This window comes from Macaca mulatta, chromosome 8 (assembly GCF_049350105.2).
Source record: "Macaca mulatta isolate MMU2019108-1 chromosome 8, T2T-MMU8v2.0, whole genome shotgun sequence".
Lineage (NCBI taxonomy): Eukaryota > Metazoa > Chordata > Mammalia > Primates > Cercopithecidae > Macaca > Macaca mulatta.
This window is the reverse complement of record NC_133413.1, coordinates 31395289-31422230: the sequence shown is the minus strand read 5'-3', so window position 1 is coordinate 31422230 and position 26942 is coordinate 31395289. Positions and strand designations below refer to the sequence as shown.

General features: G+C 42.9%; 1 long non-coding RNA gene across 2 annotated transcripts; it reads left to right on the top strand.

The window, feature by feature from the left end:
- LOC144330765 (uncharacterized) lies at positions 1-25258 on the top strand. 2 transcript variants are annotated; one of them, XR_013397228.1, is made up of 3 exons: positions 1-731; positions 2314-2554; positions 13311-14747. It is a non-coding gene; the product is annotated as an uncharacterized LOC144330765 (long non-coding RNA). The 2 variants fall into 2 exon arrangements; XR_013397229.1 differs by lacking the exons at positions 2314-2554; positions 13311-14747 and adding an exon at positions 23378-25258.
- Positions 25259-26942: the final 1684 nt, after the last annotated feature.

Sequence of the window (26942 nt, the reverse complement as noted above, 5' to 3'; positions counted from 1 at the left end):
TAGAGCATTTTCCCACTAAAAGATAAAGACATCCAAGTGCCACCAAAACAATTACAGGGTTGCAAGAATCCTGAACAAGAGAAACAAACCAAAGAAATCGCTCATTGGAAATAGGCGTGACCAGATTTGGTGATCTTCCCCTAAATGTGGGCGGGGGCATTTTGTTCTGTCCTCACCTTCATGTACATTCTGTTTTCTGTTTTAACAAATAAATCTCAATTGCATAGGGTACTCAGTTCCATGATGTTTTTGTTTTTCAGCGACTCAGCTCACCCTCTCCTCCTCAGAGAGGCAGACCTAAAGTTCCTGAGACCAGGGCACCCTGTCAGAGACTTGTGGAAGAAGGACCAGGTTCTCTGGGCTTCTCTGCTTGTTGCTGGATTTTGCTGTTTTCTCTGGGGCTCTGTTTAATGGTGCTGTGCGGGAGAGTGATTTCTGCACTGTCTTTCTGGAATTGGGAGGGGCACAGAAGCAGGAAAAGTGAATTCCAGGAAAGTTGTTGCATGTTAGAAGCTGTGTTGTGGTGAAGTGACAAGTTGCTTGCTCTCTGAACGGGGATGGGATCCTTTGTGGAGGCGTGAATCACCAACAGGTGGGATTAGATGGATGATGGTTGTATTTGGAATTCTAGCCACACCCTTCGGACTGCAGCCCTCTGAAGCCTGAGGGTCTGACGAAAGTCAAGAAAAATCTGCATTGCAACTCTTCAAAGAGAAGAATGTGACATCTTGGTAAGTACAGTCAATAGCTCTGTCATTTTTTAAAAAGTATGCTCTTAAAATGATTTTTAATAATAAGAGTAACATTGAACCACACTAGAGAAAATAGGACAACAAAAACAAAATCATTCATAATTCTAGAACCCTAATACAACTTCTTGAATATAAAAAAAAATCATTAAATTGAATATCTTCATACAGTTGAATTTTATGCATTTAAATAGAAATTATAAAGAATTTTCCATTTAGTTGTGATGAATTTCTGATAATATAATACATATTTATCATCTTCAAGCTGTACAACTTAAATACATAAAAATTTTAACTGTCAACTATAAAGCTGGGGGGGACTCTTTATGTAAATATTTAGTAAAAATGTTTTCTTAAAGAATCAGAATATTAGATTCTGTGTATTGTGTGCCCTGGGAAGGTACGCTCAGAAGGAAATATACCAAAATACAGTGGGTGAATTTTACTTTCTTCTTGATAGTGTTTTAAAACTTTTAGAAATGTTTTGCAATGTCTTGAAAGTGACCTTCTGCCTGGAATTTGGTTAATGTTCAGTTTTATTTCCTTCTTATTTTTCTGAGAATTTACTTTTTTAGTTCAGCTGAAACTTTTCAAGAATGCCATGACCTCTCTCTCCTTTTTTTAAAAAAAGTTTTAAACTGACAATGTTAAAACTAGAAGAGATTTTGGAAATCAACTACTTTAACCTAGTATGATATGGAAACTGTAAACTAAAACTGTTCACATCCACTCCCCAAGATCACATCAAGAGTGGCAGGGCTGGGACACCAGAGTTTCCGGAATGGCTCCCCCGGGGCTTCAGCTGCAACACACTCGCTGTGCCAATGTGCATGTAGTTCCTCATTCTAATCAAATAAGTATTATAACCGAGTTCACCCGAAATAGAGTATACTGCACAGAAACTTAATAATGGGTGAGAAAGGCATATTTATGACATTAGCAATTATTACCATACTCAGTCAAATCCATTTTTATTTTCTGTTTTCTCATTTTGTGAGTCCTCTGGGATCTACACACAGGTACCAATTTTTTGCCTATCCCTGGCACCATGCACTGCTTAATCATCCTCCCCACACTGACTCTGTTGACCATGCTCAATTGTCAATAGCAATACTTCTCCAGGGGTGGCTCAGATACCCACGGGGGTCCCTGAGATCCTTTAAGGGGTCTGCGAGATCAAAACAATTTTCATAACACTAAGATATTGTGTGCCTTTTTTATTCCCATTCTCTCATCAATTTATAGTGTCGTTTTCCAGAGGCAGCTGCATAAATCACAGGGGACTGAATACACGAGAAGATGTAAGAATCCAGTCAGCTTCTATCAAACCAGACATAAAAGACATTTGCAGATATGTAAAACAATGCCACTCTTCACACTGCATTTTTTAAAAATATTATTTCCCAGAAAATATATCATCTATGTTAATATGGAATGGGGTTTGTTATTCTTATTTTAAGTAAGGTATTATATAAATATTTTTAATGTCTCAGTTTTAATATTTAATGAAGTCAATATCAATAGATGTAATCTATACAAACCAAAGCTCTCTGGGGTCTTCCAGAATGTAAAGGAGTCCTGAGATCAAAAGGAATGAAAACCTGTGCCCTACCCTAGCCACCTAAGGGGCTGAAGCCCCCCAGCAGCAGTGCTCCCAGTTCTTGCTGCTGCCCCAGGGCTGAGGGTTTTGGAGCACTGGCGCCCTACAGAATGGAGAGATTGGAAGGAGTTTTCTAGATCATGAGGTTGGAACTGCTAGCAGAAGATCACAGCATAATTTTCTTCTGGGTTATAGGAAGAAATATGTAAGTAAAAAATATTTTAAAAATATATAAATATGTAAAACTATATGACACATAAATATATTATACATGATATAAAATATTTTTACAGATATTTTATATCATGTATAATATAAAATATATTATATATATTTATATCATGTAAAATATAAAATATATTTTATATATTTATATATCATTTATACTATAAAAATATATTATATATTTTTAGGTCATGTATAATATAAAATATATTATATATTTTTACATATGTATATATCATATATACTATAAAATATATTCTATATTTTTATATATTTAAATATTATATAATATAAAATATATTATATATTTTTATATCACATATAATATACAATATACTTTAATATATATTATATATTTTATACTATATAAGGTATATAATATATTAAAATATAGGAAACATACATCAATATGTTCATATAATTATTTCCTATAAATTAATATGCGTATTTATATATTAATATATTTCCTATATTTTAATATTTAATATATGATACATATTATATGTGATATATTAAACTATATATGACACAGATATATTGCATATGATATATATTATATATGATATATGTATATTATATCAAAATATATTTCCTATATTTAATCTACCATGTATGATAGATTTAATATGTAATATATTACATATTACATATGATATTAAATATTTAATATATTAAATATTAAATATTACACATGATAGTTTACATATTACAGATATGTAATATATGCATGGTAGATAATATGATAGATTAAATATTACATATTACATATGATAGATTACATATTTCAGATTTAATTATTAAATGTTACATATTACACGTTATAGATTAAATGTAGGAAAAACCAAGGAAGAAATATATAAGTAGGGAAACATTGAAGGAGTGAGGAGGTATTTGAGAGCCTTAGGGAAGAAGAATGGAAAGGGAAAACTGAAGAGAAAAAAAGCTAGAATAAAATTAGGCTGTTCTTTGCCCTTTATTCTGTTTTCAGGCCTAAAATAGACTAAATAGATGATCACTGGTTTATCTTTAGCACTGATATCTGATGCAGTGTGGCTTTGGGGTATAGAAAAAGGCTTCACAACCCATGGAAATACCTTCCCAAAGCATGAAATTATTTAATGTAGGACAGAGCGTGTCATCAGACAATTAGAGATAAAAACTATAACAAAAATAATTTCTATGGAGAGGTTACGTGTTACAGAGGAGTTATGATCACAAGCTTGGTTGCATGTAAGAATCACCAGGGAGCTTGTAAAGATCTAGGAGCCCAGGCCCCGGAGGCAGAACCAGGCATGAGTAGGTCTTAAATCTCCCCAGGTGATTCCAATGTGTGGCCAAGATTTAGAACCACAAAACAAGGAGACAGGACCCAAGACCAGAAGTCACACCTGGAAAGAGCCGGGGACCATTATTGCCTGGAGACAAAGGAGATGTGAAAGGGATCCCAGCAGAGCAGAAGGCAGAATTCACACCTTGCCTTCTTCCCTGATGCTTCCCGTGGGAGCAGCTGGGCGTTCTCCAGATTGTTTCCTCCCAGCTGAGTCTTTACTTAGCAAGCCCACAGAGGGCACAGCCCCAGACGATGAAAGGAGAGAGAACTTCACGGTTTCCTTCCCAGCTCTTCAAATCAACAATTTTGGTCACAGATCAGACTGCTAAGTCTTTACACATCCGAAAGTTAGACTTTGACGTGCTTGTTTTTCTTCCCCTGTCTGACTCACAGAATGAGTCATAAGGAACCTTGTTAATCTCCCCTGGACTCAGGAAAGCAAGGGCACAGGGAGAGGGCTTCCTTTCTTGGCAAGGGTTGGGTTGAGGCTGGATTCAGAGCTGCCTCCATCCTGGCACTGTAAGCTGCCTCCATAACTTATTTTTTATTTTTATTTTTTGGAGACAGTATCTCATTCTATCACCCAGGCTGGAGCGGGAGTGCAATGGCATGATCTCAGTTCACTGCAACCTCCACCTCTCGGGTTCAAGTGGTCCTCCCACCTCAGTCTCCCAAGTAGCTGAGACTACAGGTGCACGCCACCAAACCCCGGTAATTTTTGCATTTTTTTTGTAGAGACGGGGTTTCGTCATGTTACCCAGGCTGGTCTCGAACTTCTGAGCTCAAGGGATACCCCTGCCTTGGCCTCCCAAAGTGCTAGGATTACAGGCGTGAGTCACTGCACCTGGACAACGTAACTTATCCTTAAACCTCTGCCCCCTTCTCTGGCAGAAATGATGGCAGTGGATCTGTGGACACAAGACACCAGGGATCTGTGGCCGGGGGCATCCACTGATTTCTCTCTGGCATCTCTGTCTCCCAAGGGACCTGACAACACTCAAAACTCTCAGGCTCCGGCAAGCTTTTGGCTGCAGGATCATGCCCGCTGGACCAGTATGATCCAATGAGCTAACGGTCTTAGCAGCACATAATTCTGGAGCAGGGATGCATCTTGAAGTCTCACAGATAAATGCATCCTCTAGGCTGTCTCCCTAGGCAGAGCAACAGTGCAGCGTCTGGCAGTTATATTTATTTCTGCCCCTTGCATTTAAAGGAGAGAATGTGAAATTTCTGCTTGCCTCTCTTGGCGCAGCTATCAGAGGCTGCTTACGTCCTAATGACCTCCTCCAGGGACAGGTGAAGAATGGAGTCCAGAGGGGCCAGGTGACAAAGTCGAGGTCTCCAGCACCCCTTGCCATATGCCCAGGCCTGACCAAGGGAAGGAGGAATTCACAAACCATCCACTCATTTTTTCCGTAACCGTGTACTGGACACGAAGACTCAGGATGGCACGTGCTTTTGTTCCAAGGAGCTCAGAGCCTATGGAGGATCAAACCCTGCACGGTGCAGGGCAGAGAGGGCAAAGCTAGGGTTGCCCCCAGTTAATGTGGGCACAGAAGGGAGGGAGTTAACGTAATGATGGGGAAGACTGAGCTCACAGACTGTGAGCCAAATGAAATAGCTTCAGGGAAGGTCAAATAGTTAAAAATGTCAATAATGTTGACCCTCTCAACCCAAAAAGTGGAAAAGCAAGGCAAAACCTAAATGAATGGTCCTGTCACCATTTAACATTAAAGCTAAAAGTGGGTATCCCCAAGGGGCTGAGACAATTCTAGTGCCTTCTCTCGTGCCCACCCCTCCTGGCACCAGGGTGCCCACCATGGGAAGGCTGGACTCCTCCTCTCTGGGACTGGCTGCAGCTGCTGCTTTCCTGGGGCTGTTCTGTCTCCTCAGTCCAATCATGAGCATCCATCCTGGCCAGTTCTATCCATTGGCTCCGAGTCCACTTAATTCTCTGACAATCACTCAGAAACAAGACTACAGCTGTTTTCACTATTTGCTTAGCATTGAAGGAGGAGCTCTTTGTGCATCCAGTAAATGCTTAGTAAGAAGATACTATGTACCAGGCACTGTGTCCTGCTGTTGGAGATATAAGGGTGAATTAGACATGGCCCCTCTTGAGCTTAAAGGCAGACACACCTGCTACAGACTGCAGCACAATGACAGAAATACTGTGAGGATACAGGGCGGGGGGCAACTGACTCAGTCCTGAGAGAACCAGGGAAGGTTTCCTGGAGGAAGTGATTTACACCCCTGTGCTGAGAGAACAATAGAAGCTGGCCAAGTGGAAAGGGGAGAAGGGGCAACACTGGGCGGAGGGAATAGTGTGTGCAGAAGACATTGCATGCATGTTGGAAGAACATCTTGTTTGCAGAAAGTGCATACAGCATGTGAAATAGCAAGAATTTTGGTATACTCTGAAATGAAGTTAGTTAGCCTTTGGGCGTATTGTAAAGGGCCTTGAAGGAGATGTCATTGAGTTTTATTTCATTCTATTTTAGAATATTTCTATTTTACATCCAAGGAGTGCATGCCCATAGTTTAAAAAGGTACTTTCCCTGCCCTTCCCACCTGACTAGCAACCAGGGTTCCCACCTGACTAGCAATCAGGGCACCAACCTGAGTGAAAGGCAGCCACTTGAACTCTTCCCTGCCTCCTTATGGCATGCTCACACTGCTGTTCTTGACTTTTCGCTTTTAGATGGTGCTACAGTCTGAGTGGTTATGTTCCCCTAAAATTCATATGTCAGAACCCTAATCCTTAAGGATGGTATTAGGGGTGGGGCCTTTGAGACGTGGTTAGGTCATGGGTTTGGAGCCTTCATGAGTGAGATTAGCACCTTTATAAGAACTAATCTTTGGGAGGCCAAGGTGGGCAGATTATTTGAGGTCAGGAGTTTGAGGCCAGCCTGTCCAACATGGTGAAACCCCATCTCTACTAAAAATAAAAAAATACAGAAATTATCTGGGTGTGGTGGCACATGCCTGTAATCCCAGCTACTCAGGAGGCTGAGGTAGGAGAATTGCTTGAACCTGGGAGGCGGAGGCTGCAGTGAGTCGAGATCGCGCCATCCCACTCCAGCCTGAGTGACAGAGTGAGACTCCATCCCCCCCCCCAAAAAAAGTGACCCAAGGGAAACCCCTCACTCCTTCTATCATGTGAGGTCACAGCAAGAAGGCGCCGTCTACAAATCAGAAGGCGGGACCTCGCCAGACAGCAAATCTGCCAGTGCTTTGATCTTGCACTCCCCAGTCCTCAGAACTGGCAGAAGGAGATTTCTGTTGCCTATAAGCCACACTGTGTACAGGATTTTGCTACAGCAGCCCAAGTGAATTAAGACAGATAGTATCTATTAACTCTATCCTATAGAAATTGAGGATTTCACTTCCTCATATACCTCCATACTGCCCTGGCACAAACATACCCATGGACACACACATGCACACACACACACATGCACACATATGTGGGCACACACATTCACACGCTCCCATTTTCCCTAATGATGTGATGAACTAGGGCTGTATCAGCATCTAGGGGTTGCCTTACTACGCCTGTGTGACCATATAAACATTCCCAGCTGATTTATTATAATAACATTTGTTTTCTTGCTCAACTGTTTTTATTTGTCCTAGAGTTAATAATTATCTGCATCCTTTTCTTGCTCACTTTCCTATATACTTATCACAATTGTATCCTAAAACTCTGCCAAAAGTATAACTCTCCTTTCAAGGCATTCAAACATATCTACTATCAGTTTTATTTCTTCCTTCGAGACATCCTTCTAGAACCCCAGCCTCGCTGTTGGCCTTGTTGCTTTCTAGAGTAGCCACTTCCTTTTGTCAATCTCAGGATGAGAATGTTTGGGAGCCATTATTCTGCCTACCATGATGAAATTTATTCTGCTTTCAGCTAGACTGAAATGTTCAAATCAACCAACGACATTTTTCTCCCAGTTCCCCCTCTCTTTGCCAACCAGGAATTCTTTGGATATGTAGCTACAAGAATGCAGCCTTGTTTTCTGGGTCAGAAAGCACTTCCTGTCTCTTTTTAGAAGTCAGAAATTCATGTTCTCATTTTACAGACAGAAAAATAGAGGCCCAGAGAATATGAACATTTTGCTGAACATCCTACAGAGCGAAGTTCAGTCTCATTTCCAAGACTGATCTTTGTCTTCCACATGTGGCATCCATGACGCTGTTTTCCAGTTGTTCCTGGATAATGTGAAGGCGAGTGACTACATCAGCGTAAAGCATTTCCACATGATTCCTTGTAGAAGTGCCACCAAAGCATGTTTTCAGTGCAGATGGTTATTCTTCATTTACCACTTTTACTTTCACAATTTACTTTTTAAAATGGGCATTTTACTCCTAAATAAGAGAGAATCGTGTGGTCCTATTACTTTTATAGCCATAAATATTGGAAGCCTGCAACAAAATTTCCATGACTTCCACCCACCTCCTCCCTGCCCAGCTCTAGGTTGCATCAGTGACAGCCATGACATCCTCAGAATGGAGCCTGTAGGGGCTGGGTCAGAGCCATTTATGGAACAATGCTCTTCCCTTTGTTTTCAGCAAGCCAGATGTAAACACATTTCAGATCTCTTGCTTTCTCTCAACTCTTCTGAGATTGCAAGATGGTATTGCTTTTGACAACAACCGAAGCTCCTCTGTTCATGATCGGGCCCCAGCTTTGACAGACTAGAAATGCCACCCCTGTGGGCTCCACAGCTTCCTTACAAGGTACAGAATAAAACACAAGCATCGATGATCTCAAAGCCTATGTGTTGACAAGTAAAAGCACCAGGGGCAAGGGAGGTAGAAAGCTTGGCATGAAACTGCTTAGAAGGAGAAGACAGAGGTAACTGGGGGAGTAGTGGATACCAAAGAGGCAAGACATTGAAGTTGCTGTGAGATATCTCTGCATGGAATGTTCAGCCATATGTAAAAGTTTGAGCATGGAAACATTCAATAAAAAGCTGTAAAGTAGATAAGAACACCTACTGCTCTGGGCTGTGTATGTATGTGTGTGTGTATATGCGTGTATGTGTGTGTATGTGCATATGTGTGTATGTATGTGTGTACGTATGTGTGTGTATATGTGTGTGTGCATATATGTGTGTATGTGCATGTGTGTGTATGTGTGTATGTGTGTGTATGTGTGCATGTGAGTGTGTATGTGTGAGTATGTATGTGTGTGTATGTGTGTGTGTGTGTGTGTGTGTGTATGTGTGTGTGTGTGTGTATGCATGCACATGCATGTGCATGTTCTACTCAGCCTAACTCTAGGATACAGAGCAACAGCACCAGACGAGGGCATGTGCGACTCTGAGTCCGGGCTCTGGTGGGTGCTCCCAGTAAAAGCTACTGTGATGATGTTTGTACATCTCGCATCAGGAGCAGTTGCTGTGGTCAGCATATTATCTTCTTAGCCAAACTCTCAAGGGTCAAAAATAGCCAAAGGAGTTTACTGCAGGGAACTGTAACTCACTAAATGATGCACTTCCAAGCATGGGGAAAGTGGGTCTCTTAGAAAAGATGGATCATCATCGCTTAATGCTTTGCCTGACTTTCTTGTCCTTCTGAACATCAAGTTCTTAAGGAAACATTCTTCCCTGCCCTGGACAAGGTCAGATACCCCATTGTAAATAGAGAAGTAAGTATAATTAGTTATTGAATGCTGCCTCCCTCCTCTCACCCCTTTATGACTCTTGCATTAATATTATATTTGTTTGTCACATGTAAACATCTCTATGACACACAATAGCAAAAATCCTATTCAGAGAGTAAAATTTCCTTTTATTCTTAGGCCAGATTTCTTCCTTTGTATCTCTGTTTCTACATCCAAAAGCCCAGATGACGAGAGCAAGTGAGAGGCTATACACTTGACAGGGCAGCTGAGAGGTTTCTGGACACACAGGGGCACTTAATGTATGTGACGACATTTGGTGGCCATGATGACTAAGCCTGTCTTTAGGGCTCATTGAGATAGTTATAGATTTCTATTTAGAGTAAATTTCGCCATAATGACAAGCAGCAGTCATCACCGTAATAGCTAACTCCAAGAGGCAGCAGCTTTCATCAGAGGACTGAGTGGTTCCCATTTAGCCTGCTATTCCTGCTGCCCTCAGACTGCCCAGGGAGATCCTAACACACCTTCCAGCACATTCCTGTCCTGCCTTCTATTGGAACTCTCCCTGACTTCACCAGCAGACATCGTCATACCTTACTTGAACTGTCATAGCCCCTACGTGCTTAACAACACAATCAAGCATTCATCCATGTATCCAACAGATATGTGTTGTTCAGCATGTGAAAGGTGACAGGCACTGGGCTGAGTACTTGCAAATATTCCAGAATCTGTCTTTCCCTATGATTTCATAGAAGCAAGTCATTTTGCCCTTCAGGTTCATGGAGGGGGTGAGGATGGAAGGGAGAGCTGAGTCTTATGCACTTTAGCCTCCAATGCACTCAGAAGAATGTTCAATAACTGAGTTATCAGATGATGCTACCTCCATTCCATGACCCCTCAATTCAGCACATAGAAAGTGGGACTGACTAAACCAAATTTAAAGGGAACTGGTATTAAATAAACCAAGGCAGGGAGCAATGACAGGGATCAGAGACTAGGCAGGAAATAATCAACAGAAATAGGCAGAGCTAAGGCTAGAAAATACTCTTTGGGGTCCACACAGCACTTTTCTGAAAAACACCTCCAAAGAGAAAAGCTTTGGCTGTGGCTTTTGTGTGACAACATTCAGTGTAAAGGCAGATACATTGCAGAGAAAGCACCATGGATAGGAAGACAAAGGAAAAAGGGTAATTGTGAGGGAATAAAGAAGGAAGGTGCCACACAGCCAGAGCAAAACTGTAGAATGCAGATGGTGCTAAGGCACCAGGAGAGCCCGCCACAACACCGCCCCTTCTAAGGGGCTGTTTCCCATGGGTCACCTTGCTCTGTGCCACTTAACCAATTCCCAGCTGTTTGCACTGGGAAGGGCAAGGCTGGAAGGCTGCTGAGTGGCCTAAGTGACCTCTGCCCAAGAGGGACACTCATCCCAGATGCTGATAGGCCAAACTAATCAGATGGTCTCTGTGGGCTGATCTGCGCTCCAGTCGCGCTGAGGAACAATAAACAGATGACACCTTCACAGACCGCAAAAGCAGAAACATGCAGTAGTACTTAATGCCATGGCAACTTTCTAGCAGCAATCAGCAGCAGCTCCTGGGTGGATAGAGGAACTCAAAGTTGCTAGAAATGCATTGTATTTTCAATGAACATTCAGTTTTTCATAAGACCTGCTGAAATTGATCCTGTTCTCTCTCACTTCTCCATGTGAGAATGTATCTATTTCCTGCATCACAGAAACAATCCCAGTGAACACAAACAGGTCCAAACTGGGATTGAGCTCTCAGACCAACCTATCACCTCCGCTCAGGTTTCCAGCTCAGGGGTCCTCAGAGGGCAACCAACTTACCCAACAAAGATGACACCATGATAACAGCAAGAATTTTAGTTCTTCCTACTGTTAGGCAGTTGAATATATCATTGTTCTGCAGAGGACAGAGCGTTTGAGGTTGACCCCTGAAAATATCACTGAATCTATCAGTTTTAGAGCCTTTCCTGGTTCCTATTCCACTTAAAATATGGTCTCTCTCAACTGGTGAAACCCTCTCTATAGCCACAGCACAAGCCAGGTAGCCCAGTGACCAGAGCAGAGGAACAGAAAGCGCCATGATGTACAAGACAGATGGATTCCCAAGATTTGCGGGGGATATAGGAAGATGGGAGAGTTTTGAGGTTTTTTGTTTTGTTTTGTTTTGTTTTGAGATTCTAAGGCAGCAGAAACCTCTTTAAATTTCAAGTAATTAGCAATTTAAAAGGCAGATATCTAGAGCTATAGGAGTACAATTAATGAGGACTGAGTCTTCAAAGTCCAAAGCAAGAGCAGATGGAGAAACAGTTCTCAGCATTTGGTGTGCTGTGGGCCCTCATGGGAGGAAGAACTCGTTCCAGCATAAAGAGCTGTAAGAACGAGTACTAGGAGGCAAAGGAGACAGCATTGGTAAACCAAGATAAAGACATCTAAATAGGGCTGGGCATGGTGGCTCATGCCCGTAATCCCAGTGCTTTGGGAAGCCAAGGCAGGAGGATCATTTGAGGCCAGGAGTTCGAGAATGAGCTGGGCAACATAGTGAGACCCTGTCTCTACAAAAAAATAAAAATAAATACAATTAGCCAGGCATGATGGTATGTGCCTATAGTCCCAGCTACTTGGGAGGCCAAGGTGGGAGGATCACTTGAGCCTCGAAGAGTCCAAGGCTGCAGTGAGCTATGATTACATCACTGCACTCCAGCCTAGGTGACGGAGTGAGACCCTGTCTCTTAAAAAGAAAAAAACAATAAATCTAAATAGGACACACACAAAATTGGCCAGATTTACTGTAGTCCTGAAGGGCTAAGAGTTTGCCACTTTCTTAGTAAGGAGGAAATGGAGGTTAGTATTAGGATCCTGTAAGAGTCAGCTGTAACTTGCTGCGTGTGCAGTTATAACCGTGTAGCAAATTGTATGGCATCTCCATTTCCTTCTCTACTCCCCTTCTTGTCATTGTCAGGAAGTCCCAACTAAATCATTTTAGTTCCCACTACAGTGACTTCATTTTCAAGCTACAATGACTTCATTTTCAACAGAATCCACCTATATTTTGATGTGGAAGCAAGGCCCCAGAATTACATAATAACTTACTCTCTGGTTTGGTTTATCACTGAAATAATCATAGTTTTATATGATTTTCCTCCATCATAGACAATAATCCTGTTGTGGAACATCAGGGCTTGCCCTCTGGTTTCAAGGAGGAGGATGAGGCAGGCAGCGGCTGGAAAGATACTGTCCAGGGAGGGTCTAAAAGTGGCACACATGCTATTTGGTCCCTCCTTGCCCAGAGCAGGCATTGCTCATCCACTAGGCACTTCTTCCTGCCAAGGCACCTCTTCCTTCCAAGTCACTGTCTCACGATCCCTTTCAACACAGCCACGAGGAAGCCATGATACATCAACTGGCATTGGCAAATAAGATCAAACTTATTCAGTCTTTTCCCACTTTGTTGTTTCTATCAGTAGTTAGAAAAAAAACATGTCCAGAGAAAAATACCAGAACTTATTCTGAGTGTGTTCTTCAGAGTAAAAGTTTAGAATCTTAATGATGTTTAGACACTCAAGAATGAGTGAACCGGTTGCACTGAAAGAATCAAAACAATACTGCAAATATTAGTCATGTTGCCTATTATGAAATATATGTGTGTATAGATATGAAAAAAAATCTAAATTCTGAGTTAAAGAACCCTGCCAGGTATAGTTAAATGCTCTCTAACCTATAAAGAATTCAATTCCATTTGCCGCCTCCAGATCTGGTATCCAGAAGGAAGACCAGAGAAGCAGCCCCCAATGCAATTTGCAAGATGTGTTCCTGTCTGGGGGTGCCACACGTTACACAGCAGCTATGAGTCACAAGCCTTCAAGGAAAGGAAATGGTGCTGGCAGGCTGGTGCGGAGGCCTCCCCCAGGGAGTCATGAGTTGGCAACCCCTGCAGAGGGGAAGCTGGCATGAAGCTCCTCTGTGGGGAGATGCCCCAGAGTAGGAAGGGAAAGGCCTTTGAGTACAGGTCAGAAGTACAGGACTAAAGTGCAGCGAGGTCTTTCCACATTCCTCCACTACCTTGGCAAACCAGAATGGTAACTCTGACATGAATCTGAGCTCCCACTGCCATCGTCAAAGTCGTTTAGAAAACAAAGACAGAAAAGAGTTCGAGAAATTCTCAAGAATAACTTAAAACCCTGACAGTCACGACAAGGGGCATCATCGAATTTTCAAGCTGAAACTGTCTCCATTGATCTTTCTTCCCTTGGGGACCACCACCCTGTTCCCACTGTTCTCCTGCCTCTTTTCAGCAGAAGAATGAGCTGGGGTGACCAGAGGTAGTCACCTGGTCCTGATCTTCCAAGCTCACTCTTCCTGTTTCCAGCTCTGGGAATGTTTTGTCTTATTTGTTTTTCAAGAGAGTAAGAGAAGACAGAATTTCATGTTAGAACATCTATCTTCCTTAACACCTGAAACATGTACGGCTGTTTGATTGCCAAAGCATGGCAACCATTTTGCCTCTGTTCTCGGCCAGTCTTCTCTTTGTACAGATGAGGAAATTAAAGCCCAGGGAAGTCAAGAAGTTTGGCAAAATTAGACCACAGAGCTGGAATAAGGACCTAAGAGACCTGAGCCCTGGTCTTAGGATTTTTCCTCTATTCCACCCTGCCTTTCCCTAGACAATAGCCTTGAAAATCTAAGAGCAGAGGACCCCACAGCTCAAGAGACTTATGACCGAGTCGCTGGGTCATTGAGTTGTCACCAACTTGAGAAATATCCTTTGTGCGTCGGTCATTCCAGGCAATGCCCTTTTAGAATCTCAGTTGACGTCCAACGTGAATCATCAAGGTCCGACAGCCTGGTGGCAGATTCCGCCGGAGTTTATGAAGAAACAAATGGGACAACGTGGAGAAAATGAATAGCACGCTGACACTTCTGCTTCCTTGAGTGAGGCATTAGGCTTGAATTATTATAACAGGAAATGCTAAACTACTACGGAAAGAAAAGGTGTGATTACTCATGTCAACGTTAAAAATGCCGTTTTTCATGAAGGGATTAATCAGCAGCCATGACACTTGCTGCGCCTGATACAAAATACTTTCCTCTTCCCCATGAATTTTCCTCCCCAAGCAGTAGGATTTCTTATATATAATCATGTGGTCCCTTACAGTAATTAAAAACAGAAATTAAAAATATTCTTCTCTAGAGAGTGTATAAGTCTATTCCAGGTTGAGGCGGTCTCCTCACCAGGACAGGATGAATGGAGGTGAGAGAGGGACCTGGGGTGAACACTTTAAACATGAGTGTCTCTTTAACTTTCAGGCTCCAAATGCCTCAAATGTCTCACCCTAGCCCTATTCTAGCTCTTCAGCTCCTGTTTGACTCCCAGGTATCCTGGCTGGGGAGGATGCAGGATGGATCAGAGATGGCATGACAGAAGGGGACATTCCAGACAGGGGGTATAGTGGGGACTGAACCCTCACATAGCCAGGACCCTGCTGCCTTGGCCATTGGCTGTTAAGGGTGCAGGAATTTCTGCTGGTCTGAAATGGAGAAGCCGAATCCTAAGGAAATGCTCAGGCCAGGCTGTGTGTGCCTTTAGCAGAAGTCTGAAGTGTGAGATCTCGATGGAAGCCATGACAAAATGAGGGGCAAAACAGGACTGGGTGCGAAAACACCCAGTGCTCTGAAGGTTAGTCCAGAGTGAGAAGCAAAACCTGAATCCTTGAGGCAGGACTCCAGGCACTAGGAACTGAGCTCTGCAAGTCAGAGAAGGCTGGGCAGCCAGACTAGCTCCCTGTTAAGCCAGATGAGCTACAGACATAGGGCTTCTTGCGTCCCCCTTAGCAAGGCAGGGCTGAGTGTGGGAGTGGATGCAGAAGGTAGTGAGCTGGCAGATCAGGGCACTCCGTATTCCTCCTACCCACTTTCTTCCCCACCAGTTGGTTTCCTTGCATTGCTTTGAAACAAGATGCTCTCTTGTGCCTGCCTCCATCAGAGACTGAAACCTTTGTTTAATGTTAGAAAATACCATGTTTAAAGGAGTCTCTGTTAGAGCAGCTGTACTATAGAATCAAGGAATGAATTTTGGGTAGGAAGACATAGAACCACATTCTTGCCCAAGAATTTTTGACCCGGTATTCGTGAAATGACCTTCAGTGTGTTTACAAGTCTCTCAAACAAATCTGCAAAATTGTGTGGGTTTGCTTTAAATTCATGGAGAGAAGAATTCATTTAACTATGAGTTGGCGCCATGGAGAACTATGCCCTTGAAAGTATTTACGCTTCTCATTTATAGATGAGGACTTGACACACAGAGATGGGAGGACTTGGAGCTCCTCATCAGCAGGCTTTTGTCTGGCATCAATGTATCTCCAACATATGTTGGTCAATCAAGGAACATATGCAGAGTGACTGGATGATGAGTAAATGGATGGATGATGGATTGATGAATGAATGAATGAATGAAGGCTTCCTGCTTTCAGTCCACTCATATTCTCACTGCATCCCCACCATGCCCCATTGACTGCTCCAGCTCCAGCTTCATGTGGGGATGGTAAATGGCAAGTAGGGCAACTTCGGGACTGGGGGCAGATGCAGTGGTGCAGAAGAGCTGGGGCCTCAGGGCACAGAGGTCTCCACTGCACAAAAGCCCCGCTTGGTATATTCTTCCCTTGGGGACCATCACCCTGTCCCTGCTGTTCCACTGCCTCTTTTCAGTAGAAGAGTGAGCTGGGATGACCTGCGCTAGTGAAACCGGCCTTTGGTCCTGATCTCCCAAGCTCATCTGTCCTGCCTCCAGCTCTGGAAATGTTTTGTCTTGTGTATTTTTCAAGAGATTGAAATCTCTTTCTTGATTTTGAAATCTGTCAAGAAAGAAGACACAATTTCATGTTCGACGTGAGCATTTATCTTCTAGAACACCTGAAACATGGCTGTTTGATTGCCGAGTTAGACAACTATTTTGTGTCTGGCATTTAACCTCCACGTCTCCACTTTGTGGAGCGGTGAGGGTGGGTAACAGTGACCAGCAGTGACAAGCTGCTTTAATGTGATCATTGGCTGATTAACTAATGAAGTCTTCCTCCTTTTCTCCTTCCTTCCTCTTTCTTTCTTCCCTTCCTCCCTCTTTCTTTTGCTTTTTTCATTTCTTTCCTCCTTCCTTACTTCTTTCCTTCATTTCTTCCTTTGTTTCCTCTCACTCTTTCTTCCTAACTATGGGCCCCTGGACCAGGTGCTAGAGATACCATTGAGTATCTCTTACAGAGATTGTATCTCTGGGCCATGGGCAGGGTATAGAGGATTGTATCTCTGGACCACAGGCAGGGTATAGAGGTGCCCCCAAGAGGGAGTCATCTGTGCAAACCAGAAGGTCATGAAAGATCTCACAGGCCAAGAAAAAGTGACAATTGAGATGAGGCTTAGAAGACTGTTGCCAGGCAAACTCATGATTAAGGGCAGCGTGGGCAAAGAAGAGAAGCATGGCCTTTGGGAAGTATAAGTAACTTAGTGTGACAGGCGTGGGCCCAGTGTATGCCTGCTATAAGAAATGTGGGGGAAAGGAGTCAAGAAAACACATCAAGAGTTGATGCTAGAGCACTGAAATAATCAATATTATTAATCATCACAATATTCAGTACTTATGACCCATGTGGGTAATAATCTGAACTAAGTAAACCACTAACTAGGAGCCTAGAAAAACTCCTAGTTTCATGCTTGAGAGGCAGGGTGAATGGTTTTCATTGAAGATAAGGTGTTTCTATTTCCAAAGACCTTCTGATATGGCCCATTGCTCCATGAAATCCCTCTCACTGTCAGCGCAGTCATCTTCACGGGGAAAATAGAAGGGGTTTGAGTTAATGTTTGTAAAGCTCTTAGAACAGAGCCTACTACACAGTGTTATGGATGTGTTTTTTAAGTAAATGAGTATTTGTTGAAAACCATGTGCCATGTATGATCGTAGCTACTTATTTCATTGCCTTCCAACAACCCTGAAAGTTAGATCCAAATTCTTATTTTACTTTTAAAGAAAAAAACTGAGGTTCTCAGAGATTCAATAACTTGCCTGCAGTTAGTAAATAAGTGGCCAAGCTGCAATCCAAACCTAAATCCACTGAGGTACACATTGCTTCCAGCTAGGACACCCACCCCACTCAGGGATAACTGGCATCTTACATCCTTCTGTGTCATATCTGAGGGTCAATGGAAGCAGCAGATGCCCATCCTCATGGTGAGAATCTTTCAGAGACAGGGTTGGTGACCAGTCCCTGGAAGTCAGTGCAGTGGTCCTGTGTGGGGTGCAGTGTAGGGTAGGACTCAGCAGGCAAGGTCTTCAAACTTGCACAGCCAGCCCCAAGCTCTAGATCTCTGATTATTCTGGAATTGGATGGGAACATGATTCTAACATAACCCAAGTGCTGAAAGAGAGCAAATACTCAAATGGGAAAGCATTGATGAATGAAGGTGGAGCTTACCCAAGTTCAAATAGCTTAACATTTGCAGGATTCTCATAGGATCTTCACCCTATGGATTTTTCCCCAAAAAAATTTCAAGAAAGGACCATTATTAGTGATGGAAGAGGAAGGCACCTTGATACTACTTTCTAATATCCTTCAAGAAAAAGCCCTGGATGTTCTGACACATTTAAGAAGAAATAAGAGATAGGAAGATAAACCAAAAGTCCCAATCCTAGAGTTCTAAGGCCTGCTCTTTCATTAACTAACTATATGACTGGTGGCAACTCATGCTCCATGCCTCAGTTTACCCATATTTAAAATAAAAGTTTTGGGCTGGATCATTTTTGGTAAATGCTCAAACTTTAAAATATTGTAAGCCAATAATGGAACAAAACTAAGTCTCTTCTGATAAATGTGTTTCTTTCTCCTGGGCTCCTTCTGTCCTGTGAAAACTGCCCTGACCACCTCCTTTCACAAGAGTATTTCCTGTGCTGTGGTGAATCCTCTTTCTTCTTTTCCAAGGCCACATGGTTCTGCCCACGCTAACTTCCCAAGCACTTTCAGACACCAGTTCATTTCCTTCATAGCACCTACCACAACTTGTCATTATATATTTATAGATTTGTTTGTTTTATAGAGACTCTCCTGCGAGATTGCAAGTTCCATGAGAACAGCTACTATGCCTGCTCTGTTTACCAACTCATATTCATTGTCCCAGCATTGTATGTGGAACATAAAAGGCTCTTGGTTAATGCCTGCTGAATAAATGAATCTGTCATCTTCCCCTTTTTGATCATTATCATAGGTATCATTTGTTAAGGGCTTGCTAGGGATCGGACACTGAGCTGATGCTTTGCATACATTACCTCATGAACGCATCACAACAACCTCACCTGGCAGGTTCCATCTGTTTTGCAGATGAAGTCACTGAGGATCCCAGAGGTCATGGTGTGAATGCACTCTATAACCTGGATCCAAACCACAGCTGACTCACTCAGAGTCTAAGTACTGAGCTCTTGCAATAGACCACCTTGGGTCCTCAGTGACTCTGAGCATTAGGCCAGACATGTAGTAGGTTCTCAGGATGTGTGTACTGAATTGAGTCTCTGTGTGATGGAGCTAACAGATGGTAAACAGAGGTCAGTATTTATGACCCATGGGGCTGATAATCTGAAGCTTCGATGCCTGAGGTGGATTCTGAAATCTGGAGCAAGGATTGGTAGAGCAGAAAATCTCTTTCTAACAATGAGATTCATTCTTGTGTGTGTGGAGAGTTTAACAGAGCTCCTTTCTTCCACCGTATGAGGGTGTGACTTCAAAATTTTCTTGAAATGCACATTTTTAATTAGAAGACTGTATGTGGGTTGCCAAGCTTCTGAGAACTAAAAGGACACTTGTGCCTGGGGGACACATACAGAGACTTGTCCCTCGGTAAGTGCATAATAAAAAATACACAGAGAGTAACTGAAATTAAACCCACAGGGAACCCTTTGCACTTGGTTTCAAATACCTAAAGATTTGGCAGCTACAGAATAAAGAGAAAGAACAGAAACAAAAGTCAATACCAATTTGCTTAATTTGGGGTTCTTTATCCTGAGAGCATCTTTCTGAGAATCTAGAGATGGCAGAAATATTGGAGACTGTCAAGTCTAAGACCACCTCCTGCAGATGGGAGACTGAGGCCTGAAGAAGTCATGGCAAGGTCAAAGCAAGGTCAAACCAAGTGAGATATGGGTCGGAAAGAAGAGAAGCCATCACTGTGTGCTACAGCAGGGCACTAGCAGAAATTTGCTGGTGGTGAGGAAGATGGGGATTGGTGGGAAGTGCAGAGCTGGGGGTGGGGCGGACAGCTCTCTAGCAAGGTGGCTCCTGCTCTATTCAAAGCAAAATTAGAAATTGTTCAAAAAGAAAATGAATATGTCAAGAAAAGCACATGTCAAGGAATATAGAGTCACTTATTAGTGTTTGTCTCCAGGACATAATCTGATGGACTGTAGGAGAAACCCCAGATTCTCTTGGGCTCCTTTGCTGCCTCAAACTCTCTTATACTTGAATCCCCCCACCCTTAGACATATTGCTGTCCCTTAAACTTGGGAGTGGCGCCAATAAATCTCCAAATGGCCTGGACTGAACTGCAATCAGAATAATATTAATGCACTTAAAGAAAGAATGGGCCATTGAAAAGGTTAGGGGTAGTATCTTAGAATGTATAATTCGAAGGGGAGAATAGCCTGGTACATTCAGCGCTGCCCAGAGGAAAGGAATATAGTATGTGAAGGATGCTAGTAGATCTAATCACCAGAGGAATAGGGTAGAATGTAGAAGTATTTCACAGGGCATTTTAATAAAAATGTTTCTCCAGGCTGGATCTGATTCCACGGCTGCAAATAATCTTCATAAACTTCAATGACCAGGCCAGGTGTGGTGGCTCACACTGGTAATTCCAGCATTTGGGGAGGTCAAAGTGGGGGGATCACTTGAGGCAAGAGTTGAAGACCAGCCTCAGCAACATAGAGAGATCTCATCTCTACAAAATTTTCTTTTAATTAGCCAGGTGTGGTGATACGCACCCACAGTCCTAGCTACTAAAGAGACTGAGGCAGGAGGACCCCTCAAGGCCAGAAGTAAGCTACAGTGAGTTATGATTGAGCCACTGCACTCCAGCATGGATGACAGAGCGAGACCTTGTTGCTAAAACATTTAAAAAAACACAAACAAAACTTCAACAATTGATGACCTGGTGTGTGTTATTTTTAAAACCTTGATTTTAAAGCTTGATTCTAAGAATGGAGTATGAGCATGTACACAGGACTGCTGAGAGCTGGTTTGAGCACAGTGAAGAAACAAGAGTTGGAGCCCCATCAAAGGCAGACAGCTAGAAATCTTCACAGGGGATTTATGCTCAAGTCCAAGTCACCTTTCCACCCTGGACAAACTCCAGGAGTTTGCCCTTAGCTTCCACTTTCTATGTAGCTCATTAGCCCTGGATGGATATGAGTGGTCCAGTCACTGGGGAAAGAGATCATTCTTGCTATAAATATATGGATGGTGCGGCTTTGGTGTCCACCTCTGTAAAGTGAGTTGTTGAAACGACACCTTAGGAAGTCTATGAACCTGTGATATAGTTTGGCTGTGTCCCCACCCAAATCTCATCTTGAATTCCCTCGTGTAGTGGGAAGGACTCAGTGGGAGGTAATTTAATCATGGGGGCAAGTCTTTCCCATGCCGTTTTCATGACAGTGAAAAAGTCTCAGAAGATCTGATGGTTTCAAAAGGAAGAATTACCCTGCACAAGCTCTCTCTCGTTGCTTGCTGCCATCCATGTAAGATGTGACTTGCTCTTTCCTTGCCTCCACCATGGTTGTGAGGCTTTCCCAGTCACGTGGAACTGTAAGTCCAGTTAAACCTCTTTCTTTTGTAAATTGCCCAGTCTCGGGTATGTCAGCAGCATGAAAACAACGAACTAATACAACCCAATAGGGGAGGATCTGATCCCAAAGCCTCAATCGTGCTCTGAGGCAAGAAGCCCCACTTTAGAGACACCTCAACAAGCAGCCATTCTTCGCCAGGTGGCCCTCTTCATCCCTCAAGCGCCATCCTCTCAGTGCTGCCCCCTGCTGGCAGACGTCTCTCACTCTGCAGTGCAGGGGTCCACATCTGGCCATGACAGCAGGGCTTACCTGCCCTTGCCACTCATTTTCACCTGGCTGTGGTTAAGCCTCTTCACTTCTCTATGTCCCTGAGTTTCTGTTGTTTCACATACACAGGGAAAATGCTGCCTCGGAACCTTTCTCACAGCCCAAATGAAAGCATGTCTAGGAAAAGGTTCTAAAAGCATCCATCGTTTTGCAGATGTGATAGACTGGTAACAATTTCATCAGCACACATTTCTAAAGATGCTTCATGTGCACTCATCAGTGTAACGCAGATCCTATGAAGATCCCCTTCTTCAACCATTTGCCTTGAAACAGACACCTTTGATACCTGTCCAAGACAGGCAGTCAGATGGCAAGAAATCTGAGGGTGACCTTATTTTGTCCACCTTAGTGTTTTATTACAAAAAAAGAAAAGTCTTGATTTACTTCCATTAACAAACCAAGTCTTATCTCCTGAACGTAAGTCCGTTTCTTCCTTGTTCTTTTTGGAATATTGAAAATGACCATGAAGAATCTAATTCACAAAACGTCTCCATGCACTTGAAGACCATCCTAATGGTATCTTTCAGTTTGCTCATCTGTAGACAAATTAAAATTATCTTGATTCCTATATATCATTCTCTACATTTTACTGTGTCCCATGTATCATTGTTTTTACTTCATTAGCTAAAAGTTCAAAACATTAGAAACCATTTTTACCTTTCTTTCTTTTCTTTCTTTCTTTTTCCTTTTCTTTTTCTTTCTTATTCTTTTTTTCTTTCTTTTTCTTTTTTTGAAGACAGGATCTCACTATGTTGCCCAGACTGGTTTAGAACTCCAAGTCTCAAGTGATCCCTCTACCTCCACCTCCCAAGTAGTTGGGATTACAGGTGTGAGCCACCATGCCCATGTCTGGGCCAATTTTTCTTTAATACCAAACAGCACAATTTGGGAATCTCTGTCTTCTTACAACTCATCTACTACCAGACCATTTAACAGCTGTTCTGAACTAAAGGTAGGTATCTTCACTTGCCTAGAACTTCTGCTTAAAATTTATTTATAATGCAGTTGTCCTAATAATAGTGTAGCTGTCCCAGTTGTCATAGTAGTAGGGTATTTATAACATGACTAAATAAATCCCAATTATGGCTAAGATTCTGGAGGAGGAAACGAAGAACACTGAACTCTCTCATCCTTCCCACTGACTTCTTTAGAAGGTTCTGATGATTAATCTCCATGCTGGATACTGTGTGGCCCCAGCCTCTAAGAGTCTTTGGTTTATGTCCTTAAGGCAGATGCACATACAGTGAAATACAATAAAGCTGGTGCTGCAAAGGACAAAACATGCTTATGTGATAAATCTTGGCAGGAAAGCAACATAATTCCTACTCATGAAACATTTTTCTCAGTCCATTCTCTGTGCCATTCTGAAAAAATCCGGAAATCACACCAGCATTCTTTATTTTTAGCCCATCCAAAATTTCACTCACTCACTTGCGTGTGGGCAAGGAGCTATCTTTAGAACCATCAAACAAATGCATTGGAATCACAGATTATTAGGGCCTGGGTAACTCTCCACATGATTTTATTTTTCTTAGCCTGGGAACCCCAATATAGAAAACTCAACTGGAATGGGGACCCAGAGAGAAGTCAAGTGAGTCACTTGCCTTCTCTGGAACCCAAAGTCTTGCCGAGTTGGTTTCTCCCATTCTCTGCTGCTCAGACACTGTCATGTAATCTTAGGTTTTTAAGGAGCAACTGGACAACCACGGATCCTGGACAACCACGAATCCAGGCCAACCCCATCATTTTGCAGATGAAGCAACAGAAGCCCACAGGGATGAAGGGACCAGCTCAGAGCCTCCAGCAGTCACTGGCCAGGCCAGGAGAATAATTCTGGTCTCCTGACTTCCAAAGAAGTGTTCTTTCCATGGTATATGCATAAGATACAGTTACAACGGAAACTACTTTTTTTCTTATCCCATTAGCCAGAAAAGTTCATCTGAGAAACAGGTGACTGATGGGAAAGTTTGCCTACTGGAGGCATGAGGAAATCAAGTGACTTCATCGTAATTAGACAATAGTTCTTTTCTTTGACTGAGAGGAGAGTGAAAAGTGCGAGGAGAAACAAGACAAAGAATGATTGCCTAGAAGTTACTCCATTATGGTTTGCTGCAGTGTGCTATCCGGAAAGATACTTGCCTGCCACTCCTTGCCTGTGTGACTGTGAGTGAGTCACTTGACTTCTCTGGGACTGGGAAGCTCTTGTGCTCTCTGAGAGCACAGCAGACGCTCTGTTCTGGCCATTGGACATCATGATGATCTGTTGTCCTCCCCAGGTAGACACACCCCAGATCAGCGCCTTCTTTTCTTCCTTGTCTCAGTACTTCTTATAGAGCCAGGATATCCTTAATGTTATGTGGGGTTTTTCTGAGGGGAGTGTGGGGAGGGTAGGTATTTTGTGCACTGAATAATTGTCTTCCCAACTGGATATTTTTTGGGGATTTTGACTGTGTCTTTTTGCTTCTTTTAACATGTTTCTTACTGGGTCTTGTCTCACTTATAAGGCAGAAATCCAGACCCCTGCAATGAGGAATGAGATCTGGTATTTCCAAAAGCCCTGGATGGTCTTATATGTGCTTCCATACAATTAGTTCAGCCATCCTTGTCTCTTATCACAGTTCTAGAACTCTGCGCAGACCGTGACATCTTCCTGGCATCACTGATACTTCCACTGGGCACTGCTATGCCCTCTTGTCACTCCCTTACCTGCTGCAGAAAATGACTATAGTCCTCCCTATATTTTCTTTCTTTTTCTGATGTGTATTTCCAATTTCCCCCCTCTGTTTCCCCTACTATTTATTTAGTCCCCAAGTGACTGGATATCTAGATAGGATTGTGACTGCACTAGAAAAGGACTAAACATCACCCAGAGCTGGACACACTGACCATGAAACACGGAGTCTTTCCTCCTGCAGGGAAGGGACAGACATTTTCATTTGTAGAAGGGCTAGTTGTATAAGGTAAGAGCATGTCGCTGCTGTTATCATTTAAAAGTTTAATTGTGGAAAGAAGGGTATGTATGGACATTAAATAATTAAAAAGCTGGAATATTGCTCATTCAACACCTATCTCAAGCTTCTAAGCTTGCCTTTCTGAGCTACAGGAGAGAAAATTAAAACTAGATTTCCTAATTCTTCTTCCAGTTAGGGAGCTTCCTTGAGAAATGGTGTAGTAGAAGACCTGAAATTAAGATTCAATAGCATGGGAAGGCCTCAAATGGCCTAATTTCAAGTCCCCTGCCCAGTCTGCTGTGGCAGATAAGTTCCCCCTAACCAAACAGCCCTCCTTGTCATAGACACCAGGTCCAGTGTCTGCTTATCTCTGAGCGGTGGGCTTCAGGCCCCTGTCAGCACATGGAAATATTCAAACAAGCCACATGCATCCTCTCATGGGAACCAGGCCTCATCTCACCCTCTTTTATTGCAAAGCCTGCCTCCACAGACCCTGTTTGTTCACTGTGCTCCCAAATAGAATCCCCAAATGGCCCTGTACGGTATGCACTGTCCTCCTCCCCTGGACAGTGAGTGTATATGACTAATAAACCGCTGTTCATTTCATCTATCCAGTGCTGGGTGTCATATGTTCGGCCATTCCTATAACCCTAGAGGGCTAGGGAAACCGTCCCTCACCAAGTGCCCAAAGAAGAAGTGATTGAAATACATGGCTCTACCAAATAGGTGCTCTTGCATGAGATTTTGGGACAGAAGTAAGAAGCATGGGAGTAGCAATGTGGAGAGCACAGAGAAAGAGGCATCTGTTCTTCCAGGGGAGCCACGGAGAAAATGGTAGTGTTCACCATGGAATACTATGCAGCCATGAAAAGGAAAGAGATCATGTCCTTGACAGGGACATGGATAAAGCCAGGAGTCATTAAACTCAGCAAACCAACACAGGAACAGAAAACCAAACACTGCATGTTCCTGCTGCTAAGTGGGAGCTGAATGAAGAGAACACATGAACACAGGGAGGAGAACAACACACACTGGGGCCTGTTGAGGGGTGGGAGGGAGAGCATCAGGAAGAATAGCTAATGGATGCTGGGCTTAATACCTAGGTGATGGACTGATCTGTGCAGCAAACCACCATGGCACATGTTTACCTATGTAACAAACCTCCACATCCTGCACATGTACTCCTGAACTTAAAATAATTGTTGAAGATAAAAAAGAAAATGTTGCTGTTCATTCCCTTAATAATATAATAATAAAAATTTGGTTGCAATGATAGGTGGCAACACTTATATTTCTAATGGAACAGCCCTGCACTGTGCTGGGGCCTTTCTCTTGGCTCTGCGATATCTGGCTTCCCTTTTTCCTGGCTACGTAGAATCTTACACTGGTTCTCTGGCTCTTTAGAGGTTCCATAAGCTAAGTGATATATTTTCATAAACTGCTTTTTACTTAAACTACCTGAAGTGGATTCAGATGTCTGTAATTAAAAACTGGATGATACAAGTGGTGTAACAACACAGGGTTTTATTTTTCTCACAAAACACAAAGTCTGGAGGCAGACAGTTGTGGGATGGTGCAACTATCATGCCCATGGTAGCATCACTTTGCCAGGTCCCATCCGTCTTTCTGTAAAGCATTTGTCCTCATGGTTGCAAAGGTGGTTGTTCCACCTTCAGTATCATGTATACATTCCAAGCCGGAAGAAGAAAGTGGCATGGGGAAAAAGCATAAATCTGTTGGCTTTTGCTGGGTAACAAACCACCTCCCAAAACCTGGTGGCTGAAAACAACAACCATTGTGTCAGATGAGTGGTTCTTCAGCTCTCCTTAGCTCAACTGGTCTCTGTGGGTCTCACTCACACATCTGCAGACATCTGGTGGGTTGGGTGTAGGTTGGATGATCTAGTATGAATCATTCATGTGTCTGGTGATTGACATGCTGTTGGCCAGAGAGACAGGAGTTTCCAGGACACATGTCCCTTATCATACAGCAGGCCAGCCCTGGTGTCTTCACATGGTAGTTTCAGGTTTCCAAGAACAACAAGAGAAGGGAATCTCCATCATGCAACCTGTTTTTGTTTGCATCTTGTTTGCTATTGTGCCACTGGCCAAAGCAATTCATAAGACCAAGCCCAGAGTCAAAGGGTGAAAAAATAAACTGCTTTTCCATGAGAGAAGTTGCAAAGTCAATTCCAAAAATATGACAAGGGTAAGAACTTGTGGCCATTCTTGCAATCTAACACAGAGAGGCACCAAATCAGGAGGGCAAAACTTTCCCAGAAATCCCTGCCAGTG